The sequence below is a fragment of the Epinephelus lanceolatus genome, chromosome 4 (assembly GCF_041903045.1).
Source record: "Epinephelus lanceolatus isolate andai-2023 chromosome 4, ASM4190304v1, whole genome shotgun sequence".
Taxonomy (NCBI): Eukaryota; Metazoa; Chordata; class Actinopteri; order Perciformes; family Serranidae; genus Epinephelus; species Epinephelus lanceolatus.
In genome coordinates, this window is record NC_135737.1 from 40,318,199 (window position 1) to 40,342,024 (window position 23,826).

At 40.8% G+C, this 23,826-nt stretch overlaps 1 protein-coding gene across 4 annotated transcripts in view; it reads left to right on the forward strand.

The window, feature by feature from the left end:
• The window catches only part of lsamp (limbic system associated membrane protein), a 754,238-nt gene that overhangs the window by 473,962 nt on the left and 256,450 nt on the right, over positions 1-23,826 (forward strand). The gene's annotated exons all lie outside the window — the stretch shown is intronic.

Consider the following 23,826-nt stretch of genomic DNA (forward strand, 5'->3'; position numbering starts at 1 on the left):
TTGATGCAGTTAACTTAAATTTTCCGCACGACTACGGAGAAGTAAACGGAGGTGGGACGTGTGTGGAGAGTTGATGTGCTTCGGTCCTCAACTTTTATTTTACCATCCAGTCCTGACAAAAAACGCTGTAGTGCTTCTATAACATGCACAACATCTAAATGACTTCATAGTGCTCGACCATTATTCCTATAGAATTACATATAGATTTGCAGAGACAAATATGCAACATCCTTCCTCAGGGAGCATTTACATGACTGGAGCAAAAATGTCAAACGCCTTCCCTGACATGACGCACGAAGCACCAAAGCTGTGGTCACCGACTCCTTTTTCATTATTCTGCTTAATTCAGGAGCTTGGGTACATCGAAGTGCGTCACGCTGTCCGGAGATGCTGTTTGTGAGTGGATTAACGGCAAAGACAGGGACTCTAGACTCAGATAAGAGGATGATGCGAGGAGACAGAGAACTGTGCAGTCCTGTTTGGATTTTGCGAATTACCGCGGGATGTTTAGAAAAGATTAATTGCAGCCTGTGGGGGGACAAGTAGGTGAAGTAGCATCAGTGCCAGAGAGACGTTCATTTAACTCCCATCGCTGTTCATCCCTGTCTGCAGCCCCCGTCAACATAAAGCAGCTCCAGTCTAGCAAATCCAGTTGTGTGTGTTGCGTGGAGTCCGGTTTTTGTGTCCATAATAGCCCCACATCCCACTTAATCACTTCCTAGACAATGCAAGCTGTCAACTCTGTGGTATTGTGATACTGCTGGGCAGATGTCAGTGGGACCACGTGATCCGAGCCATGTGTTTGTGGCAGGCTATAAATGTAAGGAGATTTAGATTGGGTTGTTTTTTTGTAAACAAGGGGCTTTGCACATGCACACCCCCGGCCTCAGTGCACCCCATCCACACACACACACACACACACACACACAAAATGGGATGCACTGTTGTGATGTCCAGTGGTATAATAGGCTGCATACAGAACACTCAATCACATTGACTTTTCCCTCTCTCTCTCATACTCCCTCTGTCCTCTCCTCACTGCCATGCTTTATTTACAGTACCAGCACCCAGTCTAATGACTGTGAGAATATAGAATGCAATTATGGGATGCACCTTTAACACAGTCCTGTCAGAGAGCCTGCAGATTCACAAACAGACACACACAAGCACGTTGCCTCACATGTGCTTTGAGCCTGCTTATAGGTGCACGCGCACAAACACACAGACACACACACACACACACACACACACACACACAAAGGATAAATCTCTTTAATGGATTCCTTCTCGCAACCAGGTGCCATCCATTCAGGCACCTGCTGATCAAATTAGTCAATTGACTCAGTTACTGTTGAACTCACCGGGGGTCACAGCTATTTGTTTCACTTTTCCAAATCCAATTGAGTGCGTCTTTGCTATATTCAGCCGTTTAGTCACCCAGTCGGTCTGTCTCCTTCAGAGGTGGTGGCGGGCTTTTTTGCACCGAGCCGGAGCCAAATGAGATTCTCCCCTTCCAAGAAAACACTCGCACCTTAAGTCCGCTATTTTAACCATTATCTCTGATAAACGATCCTTGAATAATTATCCGTGGTAAGCACTCAGGGAGCGTCATAATTAATTTGTTGTTTATAATTTACGTATCTTGTTGGCATTAGTGATCAGTCTTATTTATTGTCAGTCAGGCTACGATAAACTGCAACTCAGACCCCCATGGCTCCATTGGAAAACACAACCATTTTTCACACCCTGTTTCCACCTGACAAATTGGATACGGGGGTGGGGAGGGAATAAAGAAAAAAGAAAAAAACACGAGGGCTAAAATGCGAGAACTTTGAGCAGGGGTGGGAGGCCGTCGGCTAGTAATTTGTCGAGCTACACAGTGTATCTGATTCCATAAGCTGGGTTTTGTGAAAGCTGAGGGGATATTGGTGACCTGGGGGCGTAATAAGGCCTGTGCTCCTTTAGTGGAGCCTGTGGCTGCAGTCGTGACATTCATGGCACAAGAGGAGAGATGCTGGAATAGAGAAACAATGTGTGGCCAAACAACTGCTGTGACAGAACACACAGCGGCAGGCCTCGCTACTAAAATGAGAAAGGAAATATATTTTTACCAGGAGCTGTGCCATGCTGAATAAATAGGAAAACTAAGGCTTTTCTCTTTATGCTTAAGACTTTCAGATTGGCGGCACTACAGTGACTCACCGTGAAAGCCTGTGTCGAATGTATATATTTAAGCTTAATGGATTTATTTGTGTCATGAGTACATGAATATTTAATGCATAACTTCAGCTTGCAAGGTAAACTTTAAACACCACATTTAAGGGAGCGCAATGCATTACAGGCCACGGTGTAGATACTCTAGATTTAGAGATCAGACTAAATTAATAATGGAACGTTCCATTCAAATATCTGCCAATACTTTGTTGTGACAGGCTCGCTTACGGTAGCCGACTTCTTTTCAGCGTGCTGCGACACATTGCTTTGTTCACAGAATCTCATTTCCCCCTCAGACGCCATCAAAAGTGAACATAAACTAAATATTGACAGATATCTCCAGCAACTGTCTGTGGTGCCTATAGGGAACAGTATTGAGTCTAAATTGATTTCTCTTATGTCTTACAAGAGTGGAATTCAGTGGTAGCATGCCTTTCTTTTAGTCAGCATGTGATGTAAAGATTGAGCTCTAACCTTTCAACTCCTTTGCCTAAAGGGGTCATGTAGGGGTTAATCTGACAGAGATTATTCCTCTGAAGACAGTAACTATGTTGGACTGTCTTAGATAAACAATTTCAAGCCAGTGTGTGTCATGTGGAGTGATTTAGAGCTCATGTGACGTACAGTAGGCTGCGGGATTAAAAGCGCCACAATATCAGTGTTCAGGTTTTGTAATATAGTGTCTCTGGATCTTTAGTCTGTCTTGTGTAACACGCTTTACTCGGAAGTAACCACATCAGCATGCAGCATCCTAACTTCTCTACAGTTTTAATGATCTGGTGACTCTGTGTTGAGTTCAAAGATTGCCGACTATCTGGGTCTTACATTTGTCCCCGAGCTGCCTTTTGCTCTCTAAAGGGGGAGTTTTATTTGAAAATTTGTATCTTCTTGAAGTGAAATTTGCCCCTGGAAACCGTGAACATAAGTCCAAGCATATAAAATCTAGGCCTGTATCCCAGCTGTCATGTTTCAGACCTATAAGATTTAGGTCAACTGAAAAACATCCCATATATTAGAGCGCCCTTCCATGGTGACTTAGCCTTTTTTTTGGCTTTTTTTTACAAGGATGATGCCAACAAGTGAAATCAGACCATTCTCTCCCTCAGCGAGTCAGAATATGAATCTGAGGAGAAGAATAAGAAAAGTTTCCCCCCACGTTTCTTCGAGCCATTTCTGAGCCACAATAGTTTACTTTTTAATTGCTTTTTTTTCGAGTCCCTCCCTATGTAGTTGCCTGGGGAAGGTTGCAATGTCAGGCGAAAGCCCTGATAATTGACAATTGCTTATTAAAGCATTAATGACACAGTCTCTGTGATTGCTCTCCTCTGGGTCAATTATCTGCGCTTTGACAATACACTCTGCCTGGCTTGTTACTTTCCGGGAAGATGATTCTGCACTTGTGCTTTGCCCCAGAGGATCTTTGTCAAAACTTACCCCAGAACTCTGCCTTTAATTTGAGTCAGAGTCAGCCAGATTATTATGTATGTGAAATCTGCTAGGGGCTCAGACACTACATAAGACACGATGTTAGTCTAATTCGAGTTCCGATATGATTCACAGTGCCTGAGAATACAGCCAGTTTCATTTGCATTATTAAAATCTCAACTATTGAACTCTAAAGGCTGATGGATCTTTGAGTGCTGCGGTGTGCATCAGCCGCCCCACACGGAACCGTGCTCTCCAACATGGAAACAAAGATGTTAAGGTTTTTGGAAATTAGCTTTGAGTCCCAGCATGCCCTACTGTGAGGAAAGATGATTGCTCATTTTCACAGTACACCTGGTACCAATCCTACAACACATGTGCTGAAAGCAAACAGTAACTCTATCTGGAGGCTGTTATAAAAATAATTTCGTTCATATAATACAGAATCTCTAAACTATTAAAAAAAGACTAACCTAAAGTCATGCTCTGTTTTTTTATATAAAAATATACTCTGTGATGACAGAATAAATCAAAACAAATGGCTTATTTGTTAATTTGTTTTATTCCAAATCTATGAAAGCACATCTCTTGATAAATGCAATGGTATTTTTACAGTCAGACAAACAGAACCTGCCTGGTACTGCTGAATCTGATACCTGCCTTTGCTAACAGAGGAACTTCGGTCCAAATTGGTTCCTGCTGTCAGGGTTGTAATTTTGACGGTCTATTATCTGTAACATCTGAGTTTACAGTGCAGAACAATGCTCTACAACCTCTCCAAAGTCGTCGAAATCTGGCGCTTGGGCAATGACTTGTGGCGTCAGACACTGATGAAAAAATGACGTCTTTTAACGTCAGCATGATATGCGGCCATTCGCCCTCATAGTTTAATGTTACTCTGTGGTGTCAGGGGGAAACCCGGTGGGACAAGAACAAAAGTTAAGGCAGTGAGAGTCCGAGTAGGGCAGATGGGAAAGGTGGTGGATGGGTCCAACAGACTCCAACTTTCCCCCGGGAGAGCGGTGTTCGTGTCCCGTAAGATGATACAGCCAAACCCTGTTCTTTTTTCCTAAACCCAACCATGTGCGTTAGTTGTTTGAGGAAAAGTTATGTCAATTGGCGTTGTTGTACTGACGTAGTGCGTTTATTTTGAAAGAGACTGTATGTTAACGGTAAATTTCCTGTATAAACAGAAGTGTATTTGAAAGAAGGCAATGCATCTAACAGGCAGAACTTGACACGGCATCCCAGAAGATCAACAACCAGTGCACCCAGGGTACCTTTCACCTTTCACTTTGTATCTGGATGCAGAAAGTCCATGACCAAACATCGATATGTGAGGTGGTCAGAGTGAGAATGTGTTGCCAGGTATAATTGGCAGTGCACAATTCAAGTCCAGTGCAACATTCAGTACCAATGCAGGGAGCAGTTTTGATGTAGTGAGAGTAAGGGTGTCAAGTTCAAGGCTGCGGATGGACACTTAGCATGTCCAATTTCATGCTGCTCTCCTCAAAGCTCAGTAATTCAAAATGACCCCTTTAACTCAAACGCTGATGACTCCCTAACCTTAACCTAGGGCTGCACGGTATATGCGGTAGACGGTACAAATGATATAAATTTGGCCCACGGTAGAGATTTGCGCTCTACCGTCCTATCGTCGATGACGTCATCGCACCTGCCTCAGTGTGAAAATGGCTGCGAGCACAGAGACAGCGGAGCAAGAGGAGCTGGTTCACATCCGTGATTTAGCGTAGCACGTGCAACATGTGTTGCTGGAGAACTTGTGAGTGAGTGAGTTAATGTCTTATGAACAGCCCCGGACTTCTCAGACTCTTTTAGCGACTTACCGCTCAGAGGGAACTCATTCAGTGTCTCCTCTGGCAGCAGCACAGCGTCTCTCCCTCTCCTCTCTCGCCATGCGCACACGGGAGTTGGTTTTCGGCAAGAGAGTTTGTCATAAACCTTTGGTAATGTAAACCTATGTGATGCTAGGGGCTCCACAAAAAACTCCATATGTGAATGTGTGATAGTTGTGGTATCATAGCAGCATGTCACAGGTTACAGCGTGATGATTAGAGGAGAAATGGCAGAGCATAAAGGTCCAGGTGGAAAAAACACAACTCAGTCATTTAGGATTTTGCTAAAAGAAGGAAATTACCTTTTGATATAGATCCCAGGGGACATTTTGCACCATAGAGTACTGGGTTTTAATTTTGAGTTTTGAGATCTGCATTCTGCACAATAAATGCTCTAAAAAATACATTATATCTTTGCTTTTTTTGTTGTTGTTTTATTTTTTTTATCAATTTAGCTTTGCTAAGGGACTACAAAACCCATTCAGAAACACTTCTATTATAACTTTTACACTTAAATTTATACCGCGATATATACCGTTACCGTGAAGGGATTCGATTTATACCGTGATATAAATTTTAGGTCATACCGCCCAGCCCTACCTTAACCTCGCCTTAAAGGTATACTGTGCAGGAACTTTGCTCTTGTTTGTAAACAGCATTGCCAGCGAAACTGAACAACAGCTTGGTGTCATGTCTCATGATATTTGTTTTATTTTTATTTATTATTTTTTTGGTGCTGTGTCTGTGATTTTCGTAGCTCCCTCGTCGATGCGTCCTGCTTATGGTCTGGCACCTGGCTGCTACCTTAATATAAAGTCCTGACCCCACCTGCACGCTGGTTTAGGAACATCCCGAACACAGCAAAATAAGAAGAAAATAATCAGAGTCTCTGCAGATAAATACGCTGCTACACAGTAGTGGGTCATGAGTGATGACTGGGTGGGATTATTTTTAGTATGAGTCTATACATTGTTTTTCTGTTTGTTTGTTTTATTTTAGGAAAACCATGCATAGAATAACCTTAAACAAACCGTAGCTGCCTTGTGAGAGAGTTGCAGAAATGATTGAAAAAATACATCAGCAACAGGACTGGCACTGCTGCAGGGGTGTAAATATAGAAGGTGCAGGCAGTGCGGCTGCACCGGGGCCCCTTGGGATTGAGGGGCCGGATTGCCTCTTGGAAAATGGTGTGATTTTCTGTATGTGCCCTCAAAAGGCCAACCCGTCTCCATCATGGTTTTCTGGTAATCTATAACAAGTTTTATATGTCTTCTACATAAACTATTAAAACTAAAATCATATACAGATATGTAACGATGATTGCTGGGTAATGTGTATGTTGATGTTGTCCAATATCGAGTCTCTGTTTAATTATGTAACGAGACAAAATGGCAGTAGTTAGTTTCAGTGCAAAATATCTTAAGACTGACAAGCTGGGCACATCTGCAAGCGGATATAACATAAAAGCTAAGACACCCTGTTTCTCATTAGGGCGCATTATAACTATGTAGTGCCACTGCATTATTGATTGCTAAAATGAAAGCTCCACACCTGTAAATGTGCACATTCATGTCATGTATTTAACATACTGGCAAACAATTAACAGGAAGAGACAAATGACAGTTCGAAAGGGAGAAATGGGAGGGAAAAAATGGACTGTGATGAAACGACGTCGGGGTACGAGCAACGTTTTTTACAAAGAGAGTTTGATTAAGGTGGCAGCTGGTGCTACCACCTGGTACAGTCACACATCGTTCTGATCCTTTGTTTACCTGTGTTTGTGAGGCTCCATGAGAGCTAACCTGTCCTGTGTTGATGAAGTATCGTAGACATCACTGATGTAAAAAGTTAAAACATGGCCACATACGTGTGCATAGTGTTTAAAAACGGACCTGTAATCAACACTTCCTGCTGTCACATGAGGTTATGATGGAGACACAGCGCAGATATTCATTTTCACAGACAGTACAAAGATTTGGTAAAGTGATGCTGTGGGCAATACAGTCCAGGCTGTATTCCAAGCGGAGGGAGGAAAACAGAAAAAACAGATCAATTTCTGGATTTCCGGGCAGAGGGCAACAGCGCAACAAAATTTGGGATGTCCAGCCCTCAGGGGGGACTCTGTGTTTCTCTCTACAGCTCATCACATCGGAGTGCTGCCTTATTTTTTTTTTTTTTACAGTTTCGAGCCTCCCTAGGCATTTCTCAGTCCCTCTATCTCTTCATCTCCTCTTTTTTCTCTCTGCCAGCATTGAGTTGTCCAGCTGTGTTGTCTTTAAACTGATTCACAGAGTGAACATGAAGTCAGATGAGGGGGGAGAAAAAGAGGGAGCTTCTTTAGGAGGACAATAAAGGGGGAAAATGTGAAAGGAAAAGAATGGTGGCCGAAAAGAGAGAGAGACAAACAGAGGGAGGAAAGAAGAGTACGGTGGGTAGAATTAGAGTGGGAGGGAGAGGGGGAGGGCAGGGACACAGTATTAGTACAATCAGCACAATAATCCCTTCTGTTCCAGCCTGGGCCTGTGTAGGATTTTCAAATCAATTTCATTTTCACTCATGATGCTACAGTGGGAGAGCTGAGTGGCTGCCAGTTGGGTCATTATCATCTTGTCCCCATTTTGGCTTGGGACAGAGCAGAGGTGAAGGGGGGAAAGCTTCGGGGACGTGGATTTTTGGTTGATATTCTGCCAATTCTGCAAAGTTTTGCGAAAGGCTTTTGGACCGGCTCTGAGTCATCACAAGTTCCAGAGGCTTTCATCTTGGTCGGTAGGATCTGAATAATGGCCCTGCAGAGACAGTGTGAAGTCTTTTGACATGGCAGAAGAACAGAGTTCTGACGCTCTCATCTGACACACCACACAGCCCAGTACAGTTCAGCAGGCTCTCTGGGCCTCTTTCAAAGCCTCCCAACCAGATATGCTCTCAGACTGTGGTTTGATGTTTGCTCGTCCATCCTCAGAAAACATACCAGGACACTTTGAGCTCTTCATTATGTGTTTTGAAAGTGTTTTTGTGAATAACTCAACCACGGAAACCCAGACCTGAAATGTTTTTTTGATATAACTGAATATTAAAGCAGTGCTTCTACCTAAAAGCAATTCCACTCCATTTCCCCCTTTACCTAGTCTTTTGTTGGGCAGGCCAGACTGTCTCTAAGTGCATATTTAAACTACTCAGCAATTTCTCACAGCCTCTGGCTACCTATAGGCGGTGGCAGTAGAAGTGGAGTGGAAGAGTATTCTTATTGCTCTCAGAAAACCTCAAAATGTCAGAGTGTCACAGAGCTGCAGCAGATGTAGTATAAAAAATGGGACAGTGTCAAACTGTATGTTCCACGTAATTACTATCCATACCCTAATGTACTGTGCTGTGTGGTAATAGCAACACATTGTGTATGTATGTCTCTCCCACTGTACTTTATGATTACATCTTCTGTTCCCGCAGTATTTGTCATTATAATGGAGCTGCCATCTTTCAGAGGTTGGGCATCATTACTTGTGTGCCATCATGATTAATAGCAAAATCTGTGCAGCTGCTTAAAAAGCACAAGTGCTTCAATTTGACTGCCATTACCCAGACACTGTGTGACAATTTAGCCATTACGTAAACCTTAGCTAAAAAAAAAAAAAGAAAAATCTGAATGCTCACCAACACCTCTGTGTCATCCCCGACATGAAATAGGACAAATGAATCGAGTGAATGAACCTGGGTTGTGCTCAGTTCAGCTGGAACTGTGAAAGCATTTTAAATAATTTTAAATCTGTCAGTCAGTCAGTCAGGATGAATTCAAATTAAAGCTGAAACATGTGGGTTTTATCTGGGATGACTCCCGTCCCCGCAGCTGTAAATCCACATGGCTTTAAAGCAGATTAGAGGGCCTGCAGTAAGTATAGCCCGAGATGAGCGCACTCATCGTTTACCTCCCATCTCTTCCAAGATCAGCAAAAATTTGCTTGCTGACCCACTGACACAGACTGCACAAGATGGCGTCACACTGTGATGATAGATGTGGTTTCAGAGTCGTGACGATGTCATTGCTGGATGACGCTGCTCACTTTGGCAAAGCTGTGGCATAACCAGATACAACAACTGTTTGTATGCACGCCTCAATAACTGCGACTGAGAGGTTCAGACACTAAACACAAAATAATTTCCCTGCTTTCTTATAAAACAATAAAAAAAGAAGGAAGGACAATGAATGCTTCAAACCTTTTATGCAAGTTTGATGTTCACCAAGGTCATGTGACATGTCTGTGTGTGTTTTGAAATTGTTGTAAAATGAAGGTATTTTATCTGTCATTTTGAGTATTTCTAAATGAAACAAGCTTTCTAGTGTTCAGTTTTTCCTGCCTTTTCTCACTTAAAGGGACAGTTCCCCCAAAATCAAAAGTACACATTTTTCTTCTTACCTGTTGTGCTATTTATCAGTCTAGATTCACTCAGCTTGTGATGCTCAGAGCACCAAAAAATACATTTGAAAAACTCAACAGCAATGTCTCTTTCCTGAAAATCATGACCTGATTAGGGGCCGTTCACATGCCACATCTTTAACCACTTGGAAAATGATGGTCGGGCACTGGGCGCTATTTTTGATTGGCGCATTTTTTGAGTCAGCTTTCGAGAGTGTGGCGGTAGGTTGTGTCTGAGGTTGCTAAGCAGCCTTAACAAGTACTGCATCATAGCCTATTTTCCTGAAATCCTGAGTGCAGAGCTGATCTTCTACCTGGTGCTGTTTAGTGTGTAGGCCTATCGTCTGTGGGACAGATGTAAAGCTCAAATGATCAACTTTTCTGTATTTGCTGCAGACTGATGTTTACGGAAGAAGGGAAAGATATCTGTCAGCTGTGATTGGTTGTTCCTCATCACATGACATGCTGTGTGCACACTGCTGCGCTCCAAAAGTTGACCTCGGTTTACCTCGGGGTGCAGCTGTTGCGGCCTGAAAAATAGGTGCTCAGGAACACGTACATGTCCGATGGCGTTACTCCGGCATTTAAGCATGCCCATGCACTTCTTCATTGAAAACAATGAATTTGAGGATGCAAAAAATGTGGCTTGTGTGTGGCCCCTTACTCAAGATAATCCACAGACCTAGTTGTGAGCGTGGTTCCTTCTGCACGGTGATTCGGGTTTGCAAGTGTAGTTTGGTAGAAAGAAAATTGTTTCTACATGAAACTGCTCACAACAAAGTCTGTGGATTATCTTTAGTAACCGGGTCATAATTTCTGGAAGAGACACTGCTGTTGAGTTTCTAAAATGTATTTTTTGGCACTTTGAGCACCACAAGCTGGGTGCCATCTTTGTCTATTATACTGGCGGGAAGGCAGACATCTCTATGGCTGATATCTCCAGCACTCTACAACTCACACCAAAGCAATCCACATTAATAAAAAGCACTACAGGTAAGAGGAAAAATATGTATTTTAGATTCTGGGGTGAACTGTCCCTTTAAGTGTTTGTGCCTCCACATGAGGACATGACACAGGAACATTTATACTTGTACATGTATGGCACAGAATGATTGATTGATTTATTATTATTAATATTTAATGGAATATTTATACATCATTATTATTATTATTATTATTTTATAAAGTGTACAAGTCAGTTTACAGTTTAATTGACATGCTTAAATTTGAATTGATGTATTGGTTAAACTGTGAATACAAATCCCTGCATGCATTTACTGGCATGTGTCACCACCCACACTGCTAAATTTCACATACACTTTGTCACGTATGCAGTAAATGTCAGTTCATAACACTTAGCGAACAATGAAATATTCCTGTCGCTGTCTCTGGATGTGAGCAATTTAGTAACATACAGAAGTAATGAGTGGTCAGGTTGTGTCAGTCCATACCATAGTAGTAGTAGTTCTTATTGAACACCAGAGAGATTCAGTACAAGAAAAATGTTTGTTCATATTAGCCAAGCACTCATGATGATTATCACCTATGCATGATGTATTTTTGTTGTAGAAACATGTAGAATATACTCTGTGAGACGCAAAGTGAATATCTCTTTGTGACAATGGAATCCTTAACTTTGTTACAAACTTTGTTGAAGTCACTGTAACGCCAGGAATTATATATCAGGAAGTCATCTGCCTTATATGATTTGATGACTCAAATCTGAACATTTTCCAATTGCTACTCATTTCCGAGGCTTTTCAAACTTGATATAATAGTGAGGTATTTGTTATCCCTTAATGAAATGGTTTGGGGTGATACAGCATGTGACGATGCTGTTCTGTAGATGTTCATCCTTTTACAAAACAGATGAACAGCCTGAGATGTCTTAAGAAAAATAATTGCAATTTCAACAGTGTGTCTCAGTCTAGTTCTCACTGTCATTACATGAGCATTTATCCAGACATTTCCTGATACAGATTCTTTTTAACTGAAGCAGCTGATTGACAATATTTTGCACAATATTTTTCCATGTTTACGCATTATTTAACCTTCTCCTGAAACCTGGCACCTCTTAGTCTAGTCATCAAGTGGGCCGAATTGGACCCTTTAGCTGGCCGGCTCTGGCCCACAGGCCGTATGTTTGACACCCTTGTTGTAGAGGCTGCAGATGCAAAGTGAATTTCCAAACATGTAGTTTAAATGCTTTTTCTACTGTCATCATCTGAAGAGTTCACTGAGCACTGTGTATGAACAAAAAAGCAGAGCAGCTTGAACTCTTGGACACATGATTAATTATTATTATTATTTATTTATTTATCGTAAATCTCGTTAAATATTAAAAAAAGAAAAAGGAAAGATGAAATATGATGGTCTTTGAGGATAAAATGAGCTGTTATTGGAGTTGTTAAAAGATTAATTCCATCAGTGCAAATTACTTTGGAAGCAATTAGCGAGTAAGGGGGAAAACAGGCAGGTCCTGGGGATGGTGGCAACTTCTCTGATAAGAAAAGAAAAACGAGTGCCTGTGTTTGTGAAGAACTGCTTATTTACGTTATTTACGTGCAGTTTGCCACTGTGGTTAAATAATATATGTTATGCAGGAAACACTTGTCTCAAAAAATATATTTGATGCATTCTCCATTTCAGTCCGCTGCCTGTGATGATAGAGCACTCTTTGAGGTGTTTTTATATTTGATATAATAAACCTGAGATTGATTTGAATCAAGACACATTTGTTGTTTAGCACCACAGTGTTAAGTGGGTTTTCAGCTGCATGCCATTATTTTGCAGTGGTACACGTTGCAGAGAAACGTTGAGTGCACCCCTGGGGAAACTCTTTGAATTTGTTTCAAAGGCATGCTGTAAGTGGCCTTAATGGCAACATGTTTTGATCTGCGTTATCCTACTGAGTTTTACTTTCCATTTCAAAAGAAAGGAAAATGATAAGGCCACCATGGTAAAGGTGTAGGAGATTAATTAGAGTTTCTCTCTTGAGCATTTGGCATTTGAGGAAATGGGGATGACTCAGTGGCCTACTTGCTCGGCGCTCCCCTCTGATTTGTGTAGCATAAATGTGTCAGATGTGAAAAAGTTTAACTGAAACACTTTTTTGTCTTCCAATTTCTACAGCGTGGCGCCACTGGATTAAACTTTTTGGTGTTAGAATCAACAGGCAGGAGAGGAGAGAAAGAAAAGAGCATTACTTGTGTCATTTGCCATTCATTATTCCCATTCAATTCAATTTAATCCTCTACCCAATGGAACAACATTGTTTTCAATTACTGGAATCTCACTCATGTGTCTGCATGGTGTATGATTACCTCCAATTATATCACGTCCCCCAGTGAGTAGTTCAGGTATTGATTACTGCTAGCCCCCCCCCCCATTCGTAAAGCTCCCCTTGCCTTTTTTTTTTTTGACCCTCAACAAAGCCTTCTTGTCAGCTGCCACCTATGGGCTTGTAGAGAGCTCGGTGTGACCCAGGAGTACATCACAGGCTTGACTAATTCATTATTACCTGATGTTCAGCACTTAAACTACATTAGCTAAAGCACTGTGGTGCACCCTCATTTAAAAGGCTGTTTGTGTATAAAGGCTCTCTCATCACCTGAGGACAAGGGGTGGCATTTGCCAGCGTCTGTCTGGCAGCACATCAGGGAAAGAGTAGAAAGCAAATAAAACCTTGAGAATAAAGTGGTCCTTGGTAACCTTTCTGCAGAATACAATAGAGCGAATTATGTTTTTTTTGCCAAAGTCTGCTAAAATAGAATCTAGCATAAAGTCACTGCTTTGTTCCGTCAGTACAACTCAGTGGTTTTCTCTTTGATCAGCTTATGTAAATGTGAAAACTCACGAGAGGATAATTAGGTCATTAAACACCATATTGGGATGTCCTAACAGTGTGGGGGGAAATCTATGGCCAATAGACTAGTCAGATTAGTCAGCAGTATGAAGGGTTTAATTATTTAATTGGAATCTCTTTCATTAATTCACAGTCTAAGCCATCTCAAACATTTGATATTTATGATATGGAGAATTATTTCATGCATATATTAATATAAACTGACATGACAGACTCCTATGTGCATTGACAGATTAAAGGCCCTGACGTAATGCTGCATTCACATGGAATCTGGGGGAAGGCAGACAGAAAACCAGATAGAGATTAGGTTTTTGCTTTTTGCCGTTCTCTATGACAGAAATTAAATCTGGATGTTACAAAGCTCCTTCACACAAGGCAAAAGCATGGGCGATCTGGACAGTACTGTACAATACCAGAATATTTACATAAGATAATTTAAATTATTTAATAAATTCGCTATAAACAATTCGACATCACCATCCCAACTGAGGCTGCTGCCGACTAAGAATTTTCCTAGTCGACCAATAGTCATCATTTAGGGCCATCAGTCGACTAGTCGCCCACATGTGTATGATATCAATTTAATTATTAAATGATATATTTTGGTGGTTTGAGTTGAAGGTGTGAGAAAGAATAGTATCAGTAACATTGTTAACACTGTGCTACATTACAGAGAAATACAAAACCGTACTAATGAACCTTCATTAATATAGGCCTATATTTTATCTACAAGTGCACGTCACACACTGAGCGAGCCGCCTGTTAATGACGCTGTGGGCTAATGGGCATGTAGCTACTTCCATGTTTCACATGATACGTCATGTTTGTAGTCGACCAATGAAGATGAGTTTACATATCACCTTGGGTTCGTCCTTCACCTTCTCAAAATGATCCCACACTTTGGATTTCCTGCCCGACATGTTATTAACTAGCCTGTGGAATAACCGCAGGTACCAGCCCTGGAAATCAGAGGTCAAACCCATGCTGCGTCTTTAACCATCTGGAAAACGTGTGTAGGCCTATCGTCTGTGGGACGGATGTAAAGCTCTGGGTAGCCCTGCACTAACATGATCAACTTTTCCATGTTTATCAGACTGAATATTTACAGAAGAAGGGAAAGATATCTGTCGGCTGTGATTGGTTTGTAACGTGGCTTCTGTCTGACTGCTGAACGTGACAACTTCCTGTGTCAAATTTCCAAAATTTCAAATTGAGGCGCAGGTCCTGATCGAGTTTCATGTTTGTTTGTTGTACTTCTCAATTTTTTCTGCAACTAAGCGACCAATGAAATCTTACTGACTAATAACCTTTCTGGTCGACTATTAAGCGGCAGCCCTAATCCCAACATATTGTCATGCATGTTTCGTTTCACCATCCTGCCATTCCATCTGACTTAAGTTTGTTTTTCCTGTGCCGTTCAGCAGGTATTGTCCTTATGCCTTTTACTATTTGTCTGATTGCATGTGAATGCAGCATCAGCAACATTTTGGGAGCTGGCTTGATCATCTCAATTACACAGTTACTAAGGGTACCTCAGTGTCCTCCAGTAGGTGTAGTTAAGTTGTTTATTACTGAGAGTCATTACTAAATGGGTGTTGCCATGCATTTAGTGTTGTTAAAGTCCATGTGTTCTCATCCTTAAAATGACTCTTTTTTTATATAATTTGATGTTGTTTATGAACACCAGTGACTCAACATTACCTGGCCCTGAAGGACATTCCTACATAGCTTTCAAACCCACATTTTGACCTGTGCTGTCTGCTTTATGTGCCAAATAAGCATTCATATGCCCAAAAAGTTCATTAAAGTTGTGTTAAGTTTTCAATTTGCTTAATTATTATAGCCCCTAAAATGCAGGAGTTTGCAGAAATCTGCATTTTACTGCTTCGTCTCGCACTGCCGGAGGACGTCACGCAATGTGGTATGCCTGAAGTAAACATTGTACCCAAAGACTAGGAACAGGTGGCCAAGTACAAATACACAGTCCCTTGGAGAGATGGCAGTAACAGCCTTCTTTGTGTCTTCAAACAGAAAAGAAACAAAGGAAGGAAACCGCTCAGCCTATTTAACCACAGCTTGGTTCAGAGTCTTATAAGCCATCGCTCAAAAATGATGTCTGTTTTATTTCTTGGGGGCATTTTCATTCAATTTTTTATATCCCTGCAACAGAGGCTGTCAAAAATAAATCATACACAGGAAGCCATGGTGTTGTGACTTGTTTGATATGTTTGGCATGTTTAAAAATTTAAAGTATTGTTTTTGTGTTTAGACTTGTGTTTTTATGTGTCATTATGATTGCTGTACACCTATATAGTTTGTTTGGGTGTGTGTCCGTTTTCTGGTGTTTATGTGTGTGTTTCCCACTAATGCCAGGAAGCCTACTGCACCAGGGTTAAAAGGATTAGAAGCCTTTATAGTTATCCAATCAGCCATGGCAGAATACACCAAAAACGGGTTGGCAGACACTCTACTGACATCACCACAAGCTGCAATCATCACTTCTACCATATTGTATTATCAGAAAGGATGCATAGTGCAACCATGCTGCTCCATTCAGATTTTTTTTTTTGGGGGGGGGGGGGCTTTTAATTTAATCTGTATTGACATAACACATTAAATAGATATTTTCAAAAGTCTACAGACCTGAGGAGCTGGCTTCCTCTGATGTGTGTGTGTGTGTGTGTGTGTGTGTAGAGGTGTGAGATGCATCCAGAGTGAACTCTGTCTGACTCACTTTTAGAGCATTGATTTTTCTTTTTTATCCTGTGTCTTCATATTACATTTTAAATTTGGATTTATTTTTCCAGTGCAAGACTGATTTTGCAGCCCTCGCCTAAATTAGCACACTAACACTCTGATATGCTTTAAAACACACCCTTGCACACAACATTTGAAGGTTCCCTTGATCCCTAAAATTGACTCTTACATCTCTTTGAAGAAGCACCGGAGGCTACAGACAACACCTGATGGTTTCACAAGATTTGAACTGTGGTTACTTATTCTGCTAACCAAACTTTCATGTCTCATGTTGATGGTGAAGCCACAGAATCGTTTTCTTATGGGTAAAATTTCAATCTCCACCATGCTGCCCTGCAAAGGGAACAGACCTTAGCTGACCTCAGAGTGCAGAACTGAGGAAAAAAGACTTTAAAGTTGTTTTGGTGTCCAACTAAATGGATTGTAGGCATGCTATTGTAAATGTGACTGTTTCTTTATTATTAGTTTATTTTTTAATGATGTTATTTATTCACAAAAAAAAAAACTTAAGCTCATACTTGTCCTGTGACCTTGAAGATTTGTGACGAGATGAGTTAAATCAGGCAACTACTTGCAACATGCCTTTCTAAAAACATGCCCATTCACAGCAATGCAACTAGATGAGATGGTGTATCGTCTGTATGCAGCAACTCAAGCTCATTTTGTGGCTAAATATAATTTATAGCTTCTTAAAATATGAATGAGGATAGTGGTAGTGAGATACTGGCTACAGCTGCATTTGTAGTGGCGATGAAACGGTGAAAAACAGAAACGAAACGAGCATCAGATGGACTGTATTCATAATCAATACACCACAATATTATAAGTAACCAGAGCCAATTAATCAGCAAAGGAGAATGTGTGTCTGTGTGTGGGCGGGGCATAAGCACATACAGCGAGCAGCAGCAGCTGCAGCAGCAACCCACCATCCGACACAGGCACACGTGAGGACAGAAACGGCAAGCGAACATGCCGCTTGTGGTCATTTTGATTGACCAGCAGACTTCAGTACAAGCTGATTGGCTGTTGAAGCAGGTGATGTGCTTTACATTCTAAAACCAGCCACTGGTGATTTGACCAGCTGAGTTACAGGTGACACCATCAACTTTATAAAAGGGTTTGATCTTGTTGCAAAAATTTGATCTGAACTGGGCTTTATTTGGAAGTTAGGGTACTCTGCATATCATGAAACTATGCACTTAAAGGGACACTGTATAACAGTATAGTGTATCATAACAATGTGAGTATTATGTGAAAATGAACTGTGGTAAACTTCCCTCCATCTTACCAGGGCCCAGATCTCCCCACTCATCTCACAGCTCTAATTTGCTGGAAGACGCATTACATGTCATCCAGTGGATTTTCATTGGCTCAAGGGCTGCTGGTCAAGCTTCAGATTGTACTTCTGCATGATCACTCGGCCATCACTGCAGAAACAGAGAAGTGGAGATAAGGCTGCCTCTCTTTCTTTCTCCCAAACTCAGATCAAACAGTAAAACTAAGCAGTGCTGATCAAATATTAACCAATATTCTGTCACTGTATTACCTAGTTCTTCCATAAAATGTTTCCAGGAACATATTTTATTCTTTATTCTTTATTCAGGATCCCCATTAGTCATTACCGCAGTAACTCTTCCTGGGGTCCACACAAAACCCAAAAACAAGACAAAATATTAAATTATGACATCGTAGACATTTTACAACATCCACAAATTCAAATAAAAACCCAAACAAGAGACAGCAGTAGTTATCTCACATTTACAGTGTCATCATATCAGTAGATCATAAAAGCAAACCAACAGAGCCCATCACCTACACTCATAGAATTAACTGCATGAACTATATGTGACTGCACAAAACATGGTTGCACACTGAGGCATCACCCAAGTGAGCGCCACAAACACACATAACCTTCACAAACATTACATCATGTGCTTGATTGTTGCTGTTCTTAGTTCTTTTAAATAAGTAATCCTCCTGGTAAGCTGGGTTAAGTATAGTGGTATACTTAACCCTATGTTACAATTGCTCTGTAGATTACAGTTTTCTTTAAGGGTAGTGTAAATCCTCCTATGCAGGCATGTCTGGTTTCATGATGCTGTCTGTCAATAGCGTGTGTTATGTATGAATATCGGTGTGTCGGCTTTCTTAAGGCACAGATATTTCTAATGTGCTGGATTAGGCTGCCACTCTGTCCTCCACCCTCAACCATGACAGGCTGGAATACATTCCCTCCACACTGTTCCTCACAGAGCAGTGAAGGACAAGACGGGCAGCTCTGTTTTGAACAAGCTGAATTTTATTAAGCTTTTGTCTCGAGGCACTAGACCACATTGCTAGACAGTAGTCCAGGTGTGATGAGAATGTTTAATTGTCATGGCTGTCAAAACATAAGCACACTTTCTGATAAGTAAATTGCCTCTACTCATTTTAGCAGCCCATGTTATTAATGTGTGACCTCTGATGGTTTGGCTGTAATATGAGAATTTGTGAACAGTAAGTGGGCGCCATACTTTTTTGTATTGCAAAAAAAAAGAAGCTGAAAAAACTGAGGTCATATGATAAAACTGTGCAGTGATGATCGAATATTAAGCAAGATAATGTTACTGTGTTGCCTATTTCTGGCTACAAATGTTTTCAGAAACACATTTTAACTCACCGTTTAACTGTAATTTGAGATCATTTGTTACCAGCCTGCTGCCATATTATTATTTCCTGTGGATAAATGGATAAATTGCAGTTTGTCACCCACCAGGTTGAGCGTTTATTGGTCCAGTGCAGTGCAGTGCATTCTGATAGGTGTAGGTCTTCTGCCTCTTGAGTCTTTGATGGTATATTATCAGCTCGTGTCATAAGGACCAACCAATATTATAGGCTATTTCCTAACCCTCAAAATTGCAAGTTGCAACACAAAAAACAGTAACTTCACGCATAGGTAAACAAAGCATCCCAAGTGCAGCGACACAAAGCCAGAGAACCTTAGAACAACACAAAACCCACTATGTTCAACAAACAACAACACAAGAGATAAGGTATATTTGTCCACATGATAGAGCAGGTCTTTATTCTTCCAAAAATGACAAAGTGGAGTGATGGTATTTTGCCCTTATGCGACAGTACACTGTTTTCATAAAAGACACAAACAGATAAATCTTATTACCAAAATAGTTCTCAATACAACAATCTTACTGTCTGTGTTCTGACTTGGCAGAAACCAAAGAGTCTCTCTGTCACTCCACAACAGCTTTTTTTCTGTTAAGATGAACTCTGTAGCAGGGCTCGTCCAAGGCTTAGACACAAATCCTCTCTATTTATATTCAGATTCAGACTGAGGCCCACACTCGCTAAAGACTTCTGCCACAGCGACACCAAAGGAAAGGTATGCTATTCACTGACTGTACACAGTGAGGGAAGAGTTTTTCTAACAGTGCCTGTCATAGACTCGCATAATAAAATGGTACAGCATGCAAATCTCATTATTTTGCCTAAAATACGATTTAGGTGAGGGCATTCAGAGCCTCAACTTCCCCTGAGTTATTGTAGATGTTATCAATAGCGGCATGAAGACATTGTGCAAAGGGTTCAGCAGTATAGAATGGCTGCTGTCACTAAAGTAAAGGAAGGGTTTTTTATTGGCTCCCAATGCAAATTCTACTTTGGGGCACACGGGTGCTAGCTTTGGTGGAGAGGTGTAAAGTGGAGACAGGAATGTTGTCTCACTATTGGTTATAAATGGAAATATTTTTAACAAATAAGACAAGAAATCTGTGATCTTAGCCCGTGCAGCCGAATGACAGAATATATGAAAATATACAGAATATATGCAGAGCTCCCTCGCAGAGCTGTCTTGGTGAATTTCTCCTGAGGTTCTTTTGTGAAATGCTATTAGTTGTCCAGCAACGAAACATGTCATGTTTGTACAAGAGAATTCTTAGCTTCGCCGTCTGATAGTCAGCATTTTCAGACTGGCCCTGCAGTACCCTGCGGTACCCCGCTGTGCTCTCAGCTTGATGCACATCCCACTTCTACTCTTACTCTGTTCCTAATTCGTCTCGTCTCCGCTGCTGTTCTCTTCTTTCAATTTATTTCGATGTCTCAGTTGTCCCAAACTGAGCTGTCTTTAAAACCTTAAATCTGTCATGGGCTTGTTAAAAGGCATTGTGAAAGATTTTGCCTTTTCAGAAAGTGGCTTTTGGATAATTGGATATTTTTATCCAGCCCAATCACCAGAATAAATGTTGGCATGGCAAAGCACCACCTATTTGTGTGTTTCACATGTGGTGGATATGTTAAAACTGTTCATTTCATTACGGGCCAATTTACAATTTTATGTTGTGACGGCACTGTGGTGATGTGTGGTGAGGTTTAAGCACAAAAACCACTTGGTTAAGGTTAGAAAAAATGTCATATTTTGGCGTAAAATGTCTGGTTTGGTCAGCACAAACTTGGCTGAAAATGCTCTGACATCTTGTTAAGAACTGTCCGGTGTTGAAGGCACAAACGAGGCTGAAAATGTGCTGACATCTCGTTAAAAAACACTTGTCACCACAAACACAGCTAAAAATACCCAGATTTTTATTTATTTTTTTATGTTCTTTATGATTTAAGTTTATTGAGTATAAAATTTTCAACAACACCAAACCATCTCAAAAGGAGAAAATAATAAATAATAATAATTAATATTATTGTTGTTATCATTGTTATTGTTGTTGTTATTAATAATGAAAAATAATAATAACAATAAATAAAATTGGTAAGAATTATACTAATAGATTAAAATAGCAGCTAATAAGCCGTAATGATAACAACAATAAACTGACGTAAATCAAAATAACAGCATTAACATGATATGTAAGTGTACGTGTCGAGTCTAACCATACCACTGTTTAATGTCCACTCACAGTTCCATAACAGATAAGTGTCAAAATAGAGTCCATGTAATAGTGTCCATATAAATATTTCCTACCTGTGGCTGCACCATCACCACATCCACCCTCCTGCACTCATTACAACTCCAACAAAAGCTGTAGGTACCACTGACAGCATGTTTCTGTATGTCTACAACTACACATAACATTTTGTAACAAACATATACGCACACCATGTATATTATGAGCTTGGTACTTATCAAAATCACTCCTCCTATGCTCAGACATGTGCATCCCTCTGTAGAGAGTGAAACCACAGAAACATTCTCTGTTGTGTCGATATAAAATACGCCTCACAAACAAGGCTGAAAATTCCCCAACTACCCTGTTTTATCACTATAAAAGCAGTGCAGTGCTTGGCAGCCATCTCGCTTGTGTGTCTCATCATCCACCATCCACTCCTCTTGATGACAAACTGAGCTAACTCAGCTAATGCACATGTGATCTGCACTTTACAGTTGTTGATATGACATATATGAAACATACAAACACATCTACTGTTTACAGAAATATACAATGCCAATATTTTACTCTGGTGACGTGGCTGTTTTACCTGTGTTTAGTCGTTTTGGTAATTGTGCTTCTCTTTATGCTCCATATGCTTAAGTTCTCCTCATATTGCTTTTGATATATCTTCATTTTACCTTCCTGCTCCAGTTTGAACTTCTCTCAGTGAAATGTGTGTTTTTGGCCACAAACTGAGCCGCCTTTCTCTAGAAGTGTTTCAGAGGGCCAAGCCTTGGATACATGCACCAGCTGTGTATTTTATCCTCTCTCTCTTTCCGAGTGAGCAAAGTGCTCTCCCTTGGGTACTCTCTCTTTGCTCTTTGTCCTAGACTTACAGTAGCAGTTATGGCCCGTTGCACCATATCTGTGTCATTGCTTAGACACATTCTGAGGAGACTCGATATGAGGAAACTGTTAGTGGAGTGGGGCTTTCCAGTATTATATCACACAGCGGTATTACAAAGACAGACTTTGACTGATGAAAAGTTGAAAATGCGGCCCAGAAGTTCCCGCAGTTCCTGCAGCCTTCTCCGGAGATAGGTTCTGTCATGCATTTATCATAACCTACCTCTACAAAAGTTTAGAGATTCTTTCTTATGCCAAGACACTGAAGAAATCTCTTTGCTTCAAAAAAGGCTTCAGAATAATGGAGACATCACAATCATTACCCTGAGGACATATGGTAGACCTACCCACGATCCCTTCTCTTCTGCTGCCTTCCTGGTAGATCGAAACAGTTGTACTTCCCAGGAATTTAACCCTGTGTAAACAGCAAAGGAAAGAGCACTGGAAGATGCAGGCGATGGTGATGATCATGACGACAGCAGGAATATAATAATGAAAATAATGATCATAAAGCCGAGTAGGAGGACTGGTGGTGGTGCTAATAAACTGTCATTCCAGAGAATATCCAGATTTTAATTATGGAAATGAGCTTTTCTCATTATCATTAGCACTGGGATGCTGTCATTAATGTCCTTTTTGATTGAATGTGCTGTATTTACATCATTTTTTGTGCTCACCTCGGCACCATTCATCACATGAGCATTTACAAAGAAATCTATCTCAGCAGCGAGGTAGAAAGAAAGGCAGAGACAAATCACAGTTCAGGGGTGCCATCCAAAACCTTAAACTATGGGAAATGATTCATTTATTGTCAATTAATTTACCCATGGATCACTTTGGAGCACGTATAAGTAGCTGAAAAAGGCACATACGGTAGACGGTGAAAGGTGTATCGCATATTGAAGCCATTTTCTTTTTATTTCTTTGTATATTTTCAGATTGATTTTTTTTTTTTTTCGTCAGTGCATTTAGATTAACATTAATGCAGTTGCTCTCTGCCTGGTCCACCTCTATCCTGGGGTCAATGCCTATTGCAGGAGTAACATGGGGTGTAATTACCTTGGCTGTAAGCTCTAAAGTTTCACATTCAGAGGTGCTGTAAAGCTACAAGTCAGCACTATTCTGCACACCAGGGTACAAATCAAAAAAGATGGGGTACTTGTGTGGCCTTGTCCCTACAGCTTCTGTTCTGCAAGAAAAATACAGTCAATCAGAAATGCCTCTGATCAACCTAATTTTCACCTTTTCCAAAAATATGTCAGTCACTGTGGCAACGCTGTTTGGTTCAAAACATGTTCTGGTTTCATGGAAATCATTTGATTATGAACCAAAGGATCCGCGAACCCCAGCGATTCCTTCCTTCACAGTGTCACAACTCTCTGCAGTTTTGATTATGTAAGAGCTGTACTGTGGAAGAAGTCGAATGTTCTACGCTGTGCCTCCACAATACTTTATTGACAGTAAGACAGAAATATCACAGCAGAGTTTTATCATTTAGTGTGATAGCACGCAACAACCCA